At 45.6% G+C, this 14,229-nt stretch overlaps 1 protein-coding gene across 1 annotated transcript in view; it reads left to right on the forward strand.

The window, feature by feature from the left end:
- The window catches only part of REL (REL proto-oncogene, NF-kB subunit), a 108,454-nt gene that overhangs the window by 11,869 nt on the left and 82,356 nt on the right, over nt 1-14,229 (forward strand). The window lies entirely within an intron of this gene.

Consider the following 14,229-nt stretch of genomic DNA (forward strand, 5'->3'; position numbering starts at 1 on the left):
TGCACGCGGGTCCTGGGAAAGATGGTGGCATCTTACGAAGCAATTCCTTTCGGCAGGTTCCATGCCAGAATCTTTCAGTGGGACCTGTTGGACCAATGGTCCGGATCGCATCTTCAGATGCATCGCCTAATAACCCTGTCTCCAAGAACCAGGGTGTCTCTGCTGTGGTGGCTGCAGAGTGCTCATCTTCTAGAGGGCCGCAGATTCGGCATACAGGACTGGGTCCTGGTGACCACGGATGCCAGCCTTCGAGGCTGGGGGGCAGTCACACAGGGAAGAAACTTCCAAGGACTATGGTCGAGTCAGGAGACTTCCCTACACATAAATATTCTGGAACTAAGGGCCATTTACAATGCCCTAAGTTAGGCAAAATCCCTGCTTCTACACCAGCCGGTACTGATCCAGTCAGACAACATCACGGCAGTCGCCCATGTAAATCGACAGGGCGGCACAAGAAGCAGGATGGCAATGGCAGAAGCCACAAGGATTCTCCGATGGGCGGAAAATCACGTACTAGCACTGTCAGCAGTGTTCATTCCGGGAGTGGACAACTGGGAAGCAGACTTTCTCAGCAGGCACGACCTCCACCCGGGAGAGTGGGGACTTCATCCAGAAGTCTTCACGCTGATTGTAAATCGATGGGAACGGCCACAGGTGGACATGATGGCGTCCCGCTTAAACAAAAAACTAGAGAGATATTGCGCCAGGTCAAGGGACCCTCAGGCGATAGCTGTGGACGCCCTAGTGACACCGTGGGTGTACCAGTCAGTTTATGTGTTCCCTCCTCTGCCTCTCATACCAAAGGTACTGAGAATAATAAGAAAACGAGGAGTAAGAACAATACTCGTGGTTCCGGATTGGCCAAGACGAGCGTGGTACCCGGAACTTCAAGAGATGATCTCAGAGGACCCATGGCCTCTGCTGCTCAGACAGGACCTGCTGCAGCAGGGGCCCTGTCTGTTCCAAGACTTACCGCGGCTGCGTTTGACGGCATGGCGGTTGAACGCAGGATCCTGAAGGAAAAGGGCATTCCGGAGGAAGTCATTCCTACGCTGATTAAAGCCAGGAAAGATGTAACTGCAAAGCATTATCACCGCATATGGCGGAAATATGTTGCTTGGTGTGAGGCCAAAAAGGCCCCAACAGAGGAATTTCAACTAGGTCGATTTCTGCATTTCCTACAAGCAGGAGTGACTATGGGCCTGAAATTAGGCTCCATTAAGGTACAGATCTCGGCTCTGTCGATTTTCTTCCAGAAAGAACTAGCTTCACTACCTGAAGTTCAGACGTTTGTGAAAGGAGTGCTGCATATTCAGCCCCCGTTTGTGCCTCCAGTGGCACCCTGGGATCTCAACGTGGTGTTGAGTTTCTTAAACTCACATTGGTTTGAGCCACTTAAAACCGTGGATCTAAAATATCTCACTTGGAAAGTGGTCATGTTATTGGCCTTGGCTTCAGCCAGGCGTGTGTCAGAATTGGCAGCTTTGTCATGTACAAGCCCTTATCTGATTTTCCATAGGGATAGGGCGGAATTGAGGACTCGTCCCCAGTTTCTCCCTAAGGTGGTATCAGCTTTTCACTTGAACCAACCTATTGTGGTGCCTGCGGCTACTAGGGACTTGGAGGATTCCAAGTTGCTGGACGTAGTCAGGGCCTTGAAAATGTATGTTTCCAGGACGGCTGGAGTCAGGAAAACTGACTCGCTATTTATCCTGTATGCACCCAACAAGCTGGGTGCTCCTGCTTCTAAGCAGACTATTGCTCGCTGGATTTGTAGCACAATTCAGCTGGCGCATTCTGCGGCTGGACTGCCGCATCCTAAATCAGTAAAAGCCCATTCCACAAGGAAGGTGGGCTCATCTTGGGCGGCTGCCCGAGGGGTCTCGGCTTTACAACTTTGCCGAGCTGCTACTTGGTCAGGGGCAAACACGTTTGCAAAATTCTACAAATTTGATACCCTGGCTGAGGAGGACCTTGAGTTCTCTCATTCGGTGCTGCAGAGTCATCCGCACTCTCCCGCCCGTTTGGGAGCTTTGGTATAATCCCCATGGTCCTTTCGGAGTTCCCAGCATCCACTAGGACGTCAGAGAAAATAAGATTTTACTCACCGGTAAATCTATTTCTCGTAGTCCGTAGTGGATGCTGGGCGCCCGTCCCAAGTGCGGATTGTCTGCAATACTTGTACATAGTTATTGTTAACTAAAGGGTTATTGTTGAGCCATCTGTTGAGAGGCTCAGTTGTTTTCATACTGTTAAACTGGGTATAGTATCACGAGTTATACGGTGTGATTGGTGTGGCTGGTAAGAGTCTTACCCGGGATTCAAAATCCTTCCTTATTATGTCAGCTCGTCCGGGCACAGTGTCCTAACTGAGGCTTGGAGGAGGGTCATAGTGGGAGGAGCCAGTGCACACCAGGTGACCTAAAAGCTTTCTTTAGTTGTACCCAGTCTCCTGCGGAGCCGCTATTCCCCATGGTCCTTTCGGAGTTCCCAGCATCCACTACGGACTACGAGAAATAGATTTACCGGTGAGTAAAATCTTATTTTTACAGCAAAATCCCAGATCCGACCCAGGATTTGGAACATGGTTCCAATCTGGGTCAGACCCGGCACCGTTTAAGCTGCACTGTCTTTAATGCCAGCGCTTGGAGATGACACTTTTGGAGAGAAAAAAATAATAATAACATAACAGGGAAGGATTTCCACAGTCACACAAAACAGGCATGTAGGGTAAACTTTCTGCGATACGAGTATTCAGCTCCGGTACATATTTGTATAAATGTCCCTTGTACTCTCTAACAGCTGTATTTATAAAGCAGAGAGAAGCCCTGCCTATCAAAGCAGGGACAAATGCAGGATTTCTCTAAGGGGGGTTTCCAGATGCCTGCATGGAGCAGGGAGAAGTATATTTAACAAGTATCCTGGTGGTACATATACTGTCTCAGTTTCTATTTCATTTATGTCACCTTGGCATAGCAATCACAGACTAGTATTATGAAAATATAGTTTTTAAGTATTTTGTAGTTTCTCGTGGTCAGGAGTGGGTGATATGTGTACAGGATGGGTTCTTGGCATCTGTATTCCCCCACAAAAATAAAAACTAACAATTAGCAATGACTTCAACACTACAGGTTGGATTTATTAAATGGTTGGGGGAGGGGAAAAGAATATATATCTACTAGCTGTTCCACCCGTTCTTCGCACAAGAGTTTCTGATTTTCACGGTTGTACATATAAATGAATGTTAAAAATTTGGTAAATCTATAGAGATGTAAATTTGGGAAGTCTTATTGTAAGTAAATATTAATCCATGTTTCTTGGCATTACCTGAGGGGCCTCCGTAGCAGACACGGTAAAAAGGGACAGGACCATTTTTGTAGTTTATTAAATTCTACACACTGGAGGTGCAATTAAAATTTTGATCCGATTGTCCGTTTAGGCGTTATCGTTCACACATCATTATATCGACCCCCTTTTCATCCCCTTAGGGGAGGTTTATTAAAATTCTGATTAAGTAGTTTTTCCTATTTCCCACCTGAAGAATACCTATGTCAAATTTCAGCTTCCTAACATATCGGGAACAGAATTAGTGATGAGTGAGTGAGTGCTTTCGCATATATATATATATATATATATATATATATATATATATAGTACTCCAAGAAGAAAACGGCACTGGACGCAATGTATATGAAAATAAGGTGTATTGCAATACACCTTATTTTCATATACATTGCGTCCAGTGCCGTTTTCTTCTTGGAGTACTGCATCTGACATCTCTAACGCTGCACGGAGGCCAGTTGTGATTTCTTAATCCATAGAGTGCCGACTGAATTGCAAGTATATATATATATATATATATATATAAAAATAAATATGAGTCTAATGCGGGCTTGCAGGCAACAGGAATACCACCACTGGGTTTTACTGGTCTACTTTTACCACTCCTGGTCTGTATTGTAGAGGCATCTGGATATCGTTAGCTGCCCATAGCGATATTTTAGTTGTCGGTTATGGCTAAATAGGTTTTATCACTGTAATTATGGACTACTGAAAACCAACCCTATTGCCACTTTTTAATAGATAGGTCACAGATGCCTTGATTGAAGTGCACATATTGGTTTCTCTTACGTCTTAGAGGATGCTGGGGACTCCGTAAGGACCATGGGGTATAGACGGGCTCCGCAGGAGACATGGGCACTATAAAGAACTTTAGAATGGGTGTGCACTGGCTCCTCCCTCTATGCCCCTCCCCCAGACCTCAGTTAGATCCTGTGCCCAGAGGAAACTGGGAGCATTACAGGGGAGCTCTCCTGAGTTTCTCTGAAAAATAATTTTGTTAGGTTTTTTATTTTCAGGGAGCACTGAAGAGAGAAGCAGACCTACTTAAATGCTAGGCTCTGCTTCTTAGGCTACTGGACACCATTAGCTCCAGAGGGAGTCGGAACGCAGGTCTCACCCTCGCCGTTCGCCTGTGTCGGCATGTCTGAGGCGGAAGGCTCTTCTAGAGAGGAGGTGGAGCAGATGATTGTGGTGTCTCCGTCGGCAACACCTGATTGGTTGGACATGTGGAATGTTTTAAATGCAAATGTGACCTTGTTACATAAGAGATCGGACAAAGAAGAGTCCAGGGATAATGCAGGGAGTCAATCAATGACTTTGACGGTGTCACAGGGCCCTTCAGGATCTCAAAAACGTCCCCTATCCAAAATAGCAGACACTGATACCGACACGGATTCTGACTCCAGTGTCAACTACGATGATGCAAGGCTACACCCAAGGGTGGCCAAAACTATTTATTATGTGATTATTGCAATAAAAGATGTTTTGCATATCACAGATCACCCCTCTGTCCCTGACACGAGGGTACACATGTTTAAGGAAAAGAAACCTGAGGTAACATTTCCCCCATCTCATGAGCTGAACGCGTTATTTGAAAAAGCTTGGGAAACTCCAGACAAAAAAACTGCAGATTCCCAAAAGGCTTCTTATGGCGTATCCTTTCCCAGCACAGGACAGGGTACGGTGGGAATCCTCGCCCAGGGTGGACAAAGCTTTGACGCGCTTATCCAAAAAGGTAGCGCTACCGTCCCCAGACACGGCAGCTCTCAAAGATCCTGCTGATCGCAGACAGAAAACGACTTTAAAATCAATTTATAGCATCGGCTTGGGTCTGTAGCGCGGTAGCAGCTTGGACAGATACCTTGTCAGCTGATATTGATACCTTAGATAGGGATACCATTTTGTTGACCTTAGGTCACATCAAAGACGCAGTCTTATATATGAGAGACGCTCAGAGAGACGTCGGACTACTAGGTTCAAGGGCCAACGCGATTGCTGTCTCGGCTAGGCGAGCACTGTGGACCCGCCAATGGACGGGTGATGCCGACTCAAAGAAGCATATGGAAGTTTTACCTTACACGGGTGAGGTTTTATTTGGGGAAGGTCTCGCGGACCTAGTTTCCACAGCTACCGCGGGTAAATCTACCTTTTTGCCTTATGTTCCCCCACAGCAAAAGAAAACTCCACAGTATCAGATGCAGTCCTTTCGGTCGCATAAGTCCAGAAGAGATCGGGGCTCTTCCTTCCTCGCCAGAGGTAAGGGTAGAGGGAAAAGAATCCCTGCTACGGCCAGTTCCCAGGAACAGAAGTCCTCCCTGGCTTCCACTAAATCCACCGCATGACGCTGGAGCTCCACTGAGGGAGGCCGCACCGGTGGAGGCTCATCTTCGACTCTTCAGCCACGTCTGGGTTCAGTCGGACGTGGATCCTTGGGCGATGGAAATTGTATCCCAGAGCTACAAGCTGGAATTCGAAGACGTGCCTCCTCGTCGATTCTTCAAATCGGCTTTACCAGCTTCTCCCCCAGAAAGGGAGATAATTTTAGCTGCAATTCAAAAGCTGTGTCAACAGCAAGTGATTAACAAGGTTCCCCTAACACAACAGGGGAAAGTGTACTATTCAACCCTATTTGTGGTCCCGAAACTGGATGGCTCGGTCAGACCCATTCTAAATCTAAAATCCCTGAACCTGTTCTTAAAAAGGTTCAAGTTCAAGATGGAATCGCTCAGGGCAGTCATCTCCAGCCTGGAAGGGGGGGATTCTATGGTGTCATTAGACATAAAGGATGCATACGGCCCCGAGGGTGTTCACCAAGGTACTGACGGAAATTATGGTGCTCCTACGCAGGCAAGGGGTCACAATTATCCCGTACTTGGACGATCTCCTGATAAAAGCGAGATCAAAGGAACAGTTGCAGAAAAGCGTGTCGCTCTCCCTGGGAGTGCTACAGCAACATGGATGGATGGATTCTAAATATACCAAAGTCGCAGTTGGTTCCAACGACTCGGCTGTCTTTCTTAGGCATGATTTTGGACACAGAACGAAAGGGGGTTTTTCTCCCGAGGGAAAAAGCCCAGGAACTCCAAAACATGGTAAGAGACCTGTTAAAACCGAAAAGAGTGTCAGTCCATCAATGCACTCGAGTACTGGGGAAAATGGTGGCGACCTACGAGGCCATCCCCTTCGGCAGGTTTCATGCGAGGACGTTTCAGTGGGACCTTCTGGACAAGTGGTCCGGGTCCCACCTTCAAATACATCAGAAAATAACTCTGTCGCCCAGGGCCAGGGTGTCTCTCAAGTGGTGGCTCCAGAGTGCTCACCTTCTAGAGGGTCGCAGGTTCGGCATTCAGGACTGGGTTCTGGTGACCACGGATGCGAGCCTCCGGGGATGGGGAGCAGTCACACAAGGAAGGAATTTTCAGGGACTGTGGTCAAGCCAGGAGGCTTGTCTACACATCAACATACTGGAATGGAGGGCCATATACAACGGCCTACGACAAGCGGAGAATATTCTTCGCGACCTACCGGTTCTGATTCAGTCAGACAACGTCACAGCCGTGGCTCATGTAAACCGCCAAGGCGGGACAAGGAGCAGAGTGGCAATGGCGGAAGCCTCCAGGATTCTGCGCTGGGCAGAAAATCACGTAAGCGCTCTGTCAGCTGTATTCATTCCGGGAGTGGACAACTGGGAAGCAGACTTCCTCAGCAGACACGATCTCCATCCAGGAGAGTGGGGACTTCATCAAGAAGTTTTTGCAGAGATAACAAGTCTTTGGGGACTTCCTCAAATAGACATGATGGCGTCCTTCAGGCAGTAGCGGTGGACGCTCTCGTGACACCATGGGTGTTTCAGTCGGTCTATGTGTTCCCTTGAAACATAGTGTGTCCAGACATTTTGTAAGAATGCATAATAGTGATCCGAAGGGGTTGACTCTGACAGTTGTTGAACAATTTCTTAACACAAAACGAGGGGGTAATAGATTCCGTAATGTTTGTCTGGGGGAGACATCCGGGATTTTTAAGTTGGACACTCAAAGTCCAAATGGTTTAAACGAAGCACTTGATTACACACCATTAGATTAATTAGACAATTAGAGTATAATTAGTGTGGGTACTTTTGGGGTCATGAGAGTACAGAGAATAGGTATATTTAATTACAACCTCAGTGTAGGTCCATCAGCCAAGAGTAAATATAGTGGACCATGAATTTGGGGGTTAATATTAAAACAATAGAACGAAAATAACAGAATGGTAGTGATATCAGATATTTATGTGGTTAAGAAGGTTATTTATAACTTTATTGTATGGTTTATCTTCTCTATATATATGTATATATTTATTAATATATTATATATCCTATTGTATCCTATTTTTGGAAATCTAACTACGTATTTCAAGTATATCTGATATAATATCGGTATATTGTGTTTATGTTTATATTAATTGTCTGCCAAAATCAAGAGAACTGTTTTATTATTATTATTACTATTATTATATATTCATTACATTTTTATTTTACTAGTATGGTCTAAATTTTGTGTATGTAGATTAATTAAAACAATATAGCAGTCTATATAGATAAAAAAGTAAATTGCTCTCAGTATCATGCAAATCGAGATTTCAACTGAACAAACAGGTGATCGGAGCTTCTCATTAAGAGGTGGATAAAAAGGTAACATCCCACTGAGAAGCCAGTCTTGAGGAAGTCCCGAGAATTAACGGGACGAAACGCGTTGATGTCATCACCCGGTTCTCACCGCTGCATGTGTGATTTCACCCTTGGCCGCTACAGCCGCCTCTGCCGCTCTCAGCTGTGCCGGACTTTTGCTGCTTGTCTCAGCCGCACTCAGGTGTGTCCCCCGGCTGCCGTTGAGGAGGACATTGTCTATTGAGGACGAGTATACCTGCGGCTGACTGCTACTGTGGTTTTTTGGATGCTGCCTGTGACAGCGCTAATGATCTAACAAAGACTCCGCTTTCTCTGACTGTGTGCTTTAAACGCTGCCCGCCAGCCTGGAACTCCCTAAGGTATATCCTGCACTTGTGCTATAGTGCTACTTTGAGGAAAGGGTAAATATTAACCCCGTCTGATCGGGCAAAACACATTACGGAGGACTAGTCCTGCACTGGGACGCCAGTGACAGGAAGAGTGGAGATATTTATTTAAACATTTATATACGTTATTTCATTACATTTATACCGGCACAGAGTATTGAGAGTTATGTGGCAGTAACGGTAACTGAAGCAGCTGATCAGTGTTTCCTACTAATTATATATCTATGTAGGATTATTGGTGAAATCAATCAATCTAAGTGGCTTTTTAGTCTATTATCACCTGCAATAAGGATTGCAATTGGTTGAATCAATATAGCTATTTTAGCTGATACATGTGATTGTGTATTTTTATAAAGTATTTTTATGTAAAGTGTTACTATACTTGTTTCCAGTAAAAGAAAATAATATAACAAGTCTCTTGGTTTTTTAGTAAAGGCAAACATCTCATTATCACTGTGTTTGGAGTCACTGAAGCGCATAGACATATTTTTTTCTTATGGTCTATGTCAGGCTTTCCCAACCACGGTCCTCAAGGCACACTAACAGTGCATGTTTTAGTGATATCCAGGCTTCAGCACAGGTGACTTAATTAGTAGCTCAGTTATTTTGATTTAACCATCTGTGCTGCAGCCTGGATATCACTAAAACCTGCACTGTTGGTGTGCCTTGAGGACCGTGGTTGGGAATGCCTGGTCTATGTGTTCCCTCCTCTTCCTCTCATCTCAAAGATACTGAGAATCATAAGGCGAAAAAGAGTGCAGACAATACTCATTGTTCTAGTTTGGCCTCGAAGGGCCTGGTATTCAGATCTTCAGGAGCTGCTCACAGAAAATCCATGGCCTCTTCCTCTCAGGGAGGACCTGTTACAGCAGGGGCCCTGCGTGTCCCAAGACTTACCGCGGTTACGTTTGACGGCATGGCGGTTGAACACCAAATCCTAGCTGGGAAGGGTATTCCGGAAGAAGTCATCCCTACTCTGATAAAGGCTAGGAAGGAGGTGACCGCGAAACATTATCACCGTATCTGGAGGAAGTATGTTTCTTGGTATGAAGCCAAGAATGCTCCTACGGGAGACTTCCACTTGGGCCGGTTTCTCCATTTCTACAGACTGGTGTGGATATGGCCTAAAGTTAGGCTCCATTAAAGTACAGATTTCGGCCCTTTCTATATTCTTCCAGAAAGAATTGGCTTCTCTCCCAGAAGTCCAGACTTTTGTAAAGGGAGTGCTGCACATCCAGCCTCCTTTTGTGCCCCCAGTGGCACCATGGGACCTTAACGTGGTGTTACAGTTCCTAAAATCTCACTGGTTTGAGCCCCTTCAAACTGTTGAGTTAAAATTTCTCACTTGGAAGGTGGTCATGTTGTTGGCCTTGGCATCTGCAAGGCGGGTGTCCGAATTGGCGGCCTTGTCTCATAAGAGCCCCTATCTCATTTTCCATGTGGATAGAGCAGAGTTGAGGACTCGTCCTCAATTTTTGCCTAAGGTGGTGTCATCATTTCATATGAACCAACCTATTGTGGTGCCTGTGGCTACGGGAGATTTGGAGGATTCCAAATCCCTTGATGTAGTCAGGGCCTTAAAAATTTATGTAGCCAGGACGGCTCGAATTAGGAAAACAGAAGCTCTGTTTGTCCTGTATGCAGCCAACAAGGTTGGCGCTCCTGCTTCTAAGCAGACTATTGCTCACTGGATCTGTAACACGATTCAGCAGGCTCATTCTACGGCTGGATTGCCGGTACCAAATTCGGTAAAGGCCCATTCCACTAGGAAGGTGGGCTCTTCCTGGGCGGCTGCCCGAGGCGTCTCGGCTTTACAGCTTTGCCGAGCAGCTACTTGGTCGGGTTCAAACACTTTTACTAAATTCTACAAGTTTGATACCCTGGCTGATGAGGACCTCATGTTTGCTCAATTGGTGCTGCAGAGTCATCCGCACTCTCCCGCCCGGTTTGGAGCTTTGGTATAATCCCCATGGTCCTTACGGAGTCCCCAGCATCCTCTAGGACGTAAGAGAAAATAAGATTTTAAACCTACCGGTAAATCTTTTTCTCCTAGTCCGTAGAGGATACTGGGCGCCCGTCCCAGTGCGGACATATTTCTACATGACTTGTATATAGTTCTTGCTTACATAAGGGTTATGTTACAGTTAAGATCAGTCGTTGACTGATACTGTTTGTTCATACTGTTAACTGGTTGCGTATATTCCAGGTTATACGGTGTGGATGGTGTGGGCTGGTATGAATCTTGCCCTTAGATTAACAAAATCCTTTCCTCGTACTGTCCGTCTCCTCTGGGCACAGTTTCTCTAACTGAGGTCTGGAGGAGGGGCATAGAGGGAGGAGCCAGTGCAGACCCATTCTAAATTTCTTTATAGTGCCCATGTCTCCTGCGGAGCCCATATATACCCCATGGTCCTTACGGAGTCCCCAGCATCCTCTACGGGCTAGGAGAAAAAGATTTACCGGTAGGTTTAAAATCTTATTTTCCTTATTAGGGGGATTTTCTGTTTGTGGATATGTAAAATCAAGATCGTAATTTTGCAAAGATACATATTTATCTGTCATGTGTCATGTTTACCTATTCAATGGGGGCAGATCCAATTCAATGTGCCTTTGTGCATTTTGATGATGCACACACAGATGTAGCCATGCTCATTTTACTGCGATGTGGCATGCTGCAACATGGCTGGCTGCATGACATGCAAGTCTGCAAATAGTCGCAGCCTGGCACGCCATGCAACATGCCGTGATGCAGCACGCCACATGGCAGTAAGAAGAGCATGGCTACATCTGTATATTGCCCATTTGCAGCAGTGCACACATTGCAGGTTTTCCCTAGCACCTCTATGGGAACTGTTGATGCCAGCACATGTGATATGTCATTCCGGAACAGCACATTGCGCATAATTGAATTCTCTGCCAATATGTCATGCCTCCTCCGAAATGTCCTATTTTTACAGGGTGGTTCCTGTTTGACCATTTAGGAGTCCCATGATCGGAATGTTCATCCCTACGGTGTGAAGGCAGATGTCTCCACAGCATGTGGCATAAAAATACTACATTTTTATTTAAAAAAAACCCTCAAAACAAACACTTAGGTGACATAAGGAAAGCAGTAATTCATAGTGAAATCAGCACATTGCGAAATCATGAAAATGTCATGTAGGAGTTTTTTACCTCTGCTCCTGAAGGGGTTAAAGATCTCTTTAACCTGAGAGAACTGTTACACTGGGGATTCCCCCAAAATGCTACCTTACATTACCATTCAGGTTACAGCAATGCTCCATAGGAAGTTGTTATAAAGTCAACTCAGATCATGTTCCTGTCAGTTCTGCAAGCTTCAAGTTCTCTAATTAACTACTTCTAGGTGGAAAAGGTTTAAAGCTGGATCCAATACTAAGGGAGAAATTCAGTTAGAGGCAGGGCATCCCTTACGGCCGCCGAACTCGGACTTCGTTACATCCCGCCCTGTGGGAAATACAAGGCAAAACCTTGCCTACTCAGTGATTGTCCCTTTAAAAAAAAGTCCAAGTTCGGCCGACATGCCGCACAGCCATTGAACTCGGACAGCATTACATCCGGCCCTATGTGGGAAATTAGCATGCATCCAGCTTTTACTGTAAATGAAGTATGGCTCGACTCATTGTCCAAAGCTGCATGTACAGCCCGGCCACGGTGTGACGTCACTGTGCGTTACCGCAAGCTATATCACACAGTGTGTATGCCCGCCATTGGGCGGCCCAGGCCGGAAGTGGAAACACTAGGCAGTGTCACTCACTGAGTACATTGCCTAGTGTTTACCCACCTTAAGGGTTAGTTTATGGCTACACAGACTGGATACAGCAGTAGCAGTGCAGTCGCCATGTCTTTGCACGTACGAGCTTGCAGCTGTGCCAGATACTCGCCCCAGAAACAGCCATGACACATCTGCATTTTCTGAGCACTCCCTGTAAACTCCTCGTTAACACCTCCAAACGGGATGCAGTCAGAGTGCCGGCTGTCAGGATACCGGCAGTCAAAATGCCGACACCCTTTACAATCCCGACGCTGGAACTCCGAAAGGGCCAGGAGACCGACACTGGAATCCCAACTGATGGCTTTCCGACAGTAATTATAGCCAGTGCGTTAGGTTTAGGACCGGGGAAGGGGGGGTGTTTTGGGTGCCACTGGCCCTATTACCTAGGAGTTTGCCTAGGGGCCCTCAATTTGGCTGTATTTCTGTATGTGCCTCCTTTATCATGAGGCCTTACAGTAGTCAATTACATGTCCCTAAGTGGGCACTGTTATCATGCAGTGTAGGGACTGTGATAATCTGAGAAGCTGTAAAGGGGCTCGGCAGCTATCTCTGAATTTCTATTACCATATAGTTTTCAAGTATTGTTGCAAGTACTGTTTAGTGTGTAGGGGGATACCAGGGGGGAAAAAGCACACCCCTTTCTGATTTCTGTTTGCTGTGACTTAGGGGGACATTTACTAAGCAGTGATAAGAGCGGAGAAGTGAGCCAGTGGAGACGTTGACCCATCAACCAATCAGCAGCTCTGTATAATTTTATAGTATGCAAATTATAGATGTTACTTCAGTGCTGATTGGTTGCCATGGGCAACTTCTCCACTGGCTCACTTCTCCGCTCTTATCACTGTTTAGTAAATGTCCCCCTTAGTGCCTCTAAAACAGTCATACCAGTATATTGGAGGTCTACTTCTATCTCTTCCATGACTGAATGATGTGCCCTTCATAACCATTATATGTCTATGGACGACTTCATTTTGCCCCTTACGAGTAATTTCCAGAGCTTCACAGTGTTCTGGTATCCATGGTTCATTACAAGGACTCGGACCATTATAAAGCGGTCTGTAATGGCTAAGATTAGAACTAGTGGAGCATGATTTGACTCATTACTCTGTTTATAATTAGAGAAGACTGGCTACCTCCCTCCCCCTTTCTTGTCTGGTGTGCTGCTCTGCCCTCTGGTAATGTGGCTCTCTTCTCCCCCTTCTCCTTCTTTTTCCCCCTCTTCCATCCTTCTCGTTTTCTACAATACTTATTTACGCTACTTATGTTATTATCTTAAAGGTTAGTTTTTGCATTATATAAAAACTTGCCCTACCACCATCATCATCATCATTTCAATCATAATGTCATTTTAGCTGTACTGTACAGTACTTTAGCAGATGCTATTATATTTATGATGACTGTTCCTGTGTACTTTGATTTGGTCACCAATAAACATGTATTGCAAAAAAACACCAGTATGTCTTCAGAGTGTGGTTGGACACCAGAGCACTGGATGAATACATGCATGGGAAGAACATACAAACCACACAGATAGTTCCCTGAACAGACCTATAACGAGGCAGAAATGCTAACCATCCATTCCTTGTATGCCCTGTCCTCATAGAGAAAAGTAAAACATATCTGAGGCACTATATATAACGCTTTCTGCTGTGCATAGCACCAGATTTGTGTGTGATTTGATTTGTATGGGCAGTTCCAGTTTTTAATTGTATTGCTAAAGTTTTGTCCTATATCTGAGTGGTGGAACTCGGCAGAACCAATGAGAGTCCACCCTTGCTGGGGTCACAGCCATAATTGCCAGTTCCCATTATCACAAGCTTTTAAAACCTTCAGATATTGATCATTGTTTCTTGATTATGGCAAGGTGACTAGACAGTAAGGTGCTTGGCATGGGTTGGTCGGTGCTCTGCAATCTGGTACCGTTAGGATCCCGACAGCCGGTATATTGACTGCATCCCAATAGGTACATATGTGTCAGCATTGCTGTATATTATATGCTGTTTCTGATGGGTTCTTTGTGTTATTAGAACTGGTTGGTA

This window comes from Pseudophryne corroboree, chromosome 4 (genome assembly GCF_028390025.1).
Source record: "Pseudophryne corroboree isolate aPseCor3 chromosome 4, aPseCor3.hap2, whole genome shotgun sequence".
In the NCBI taxonomy this organism is placed as follows: Eukaryota; Metazoa; Chordata; class Amphibia; order Anura; family Myobatrachidae; genus Pseudophryne; species Pseudophryne corroboree.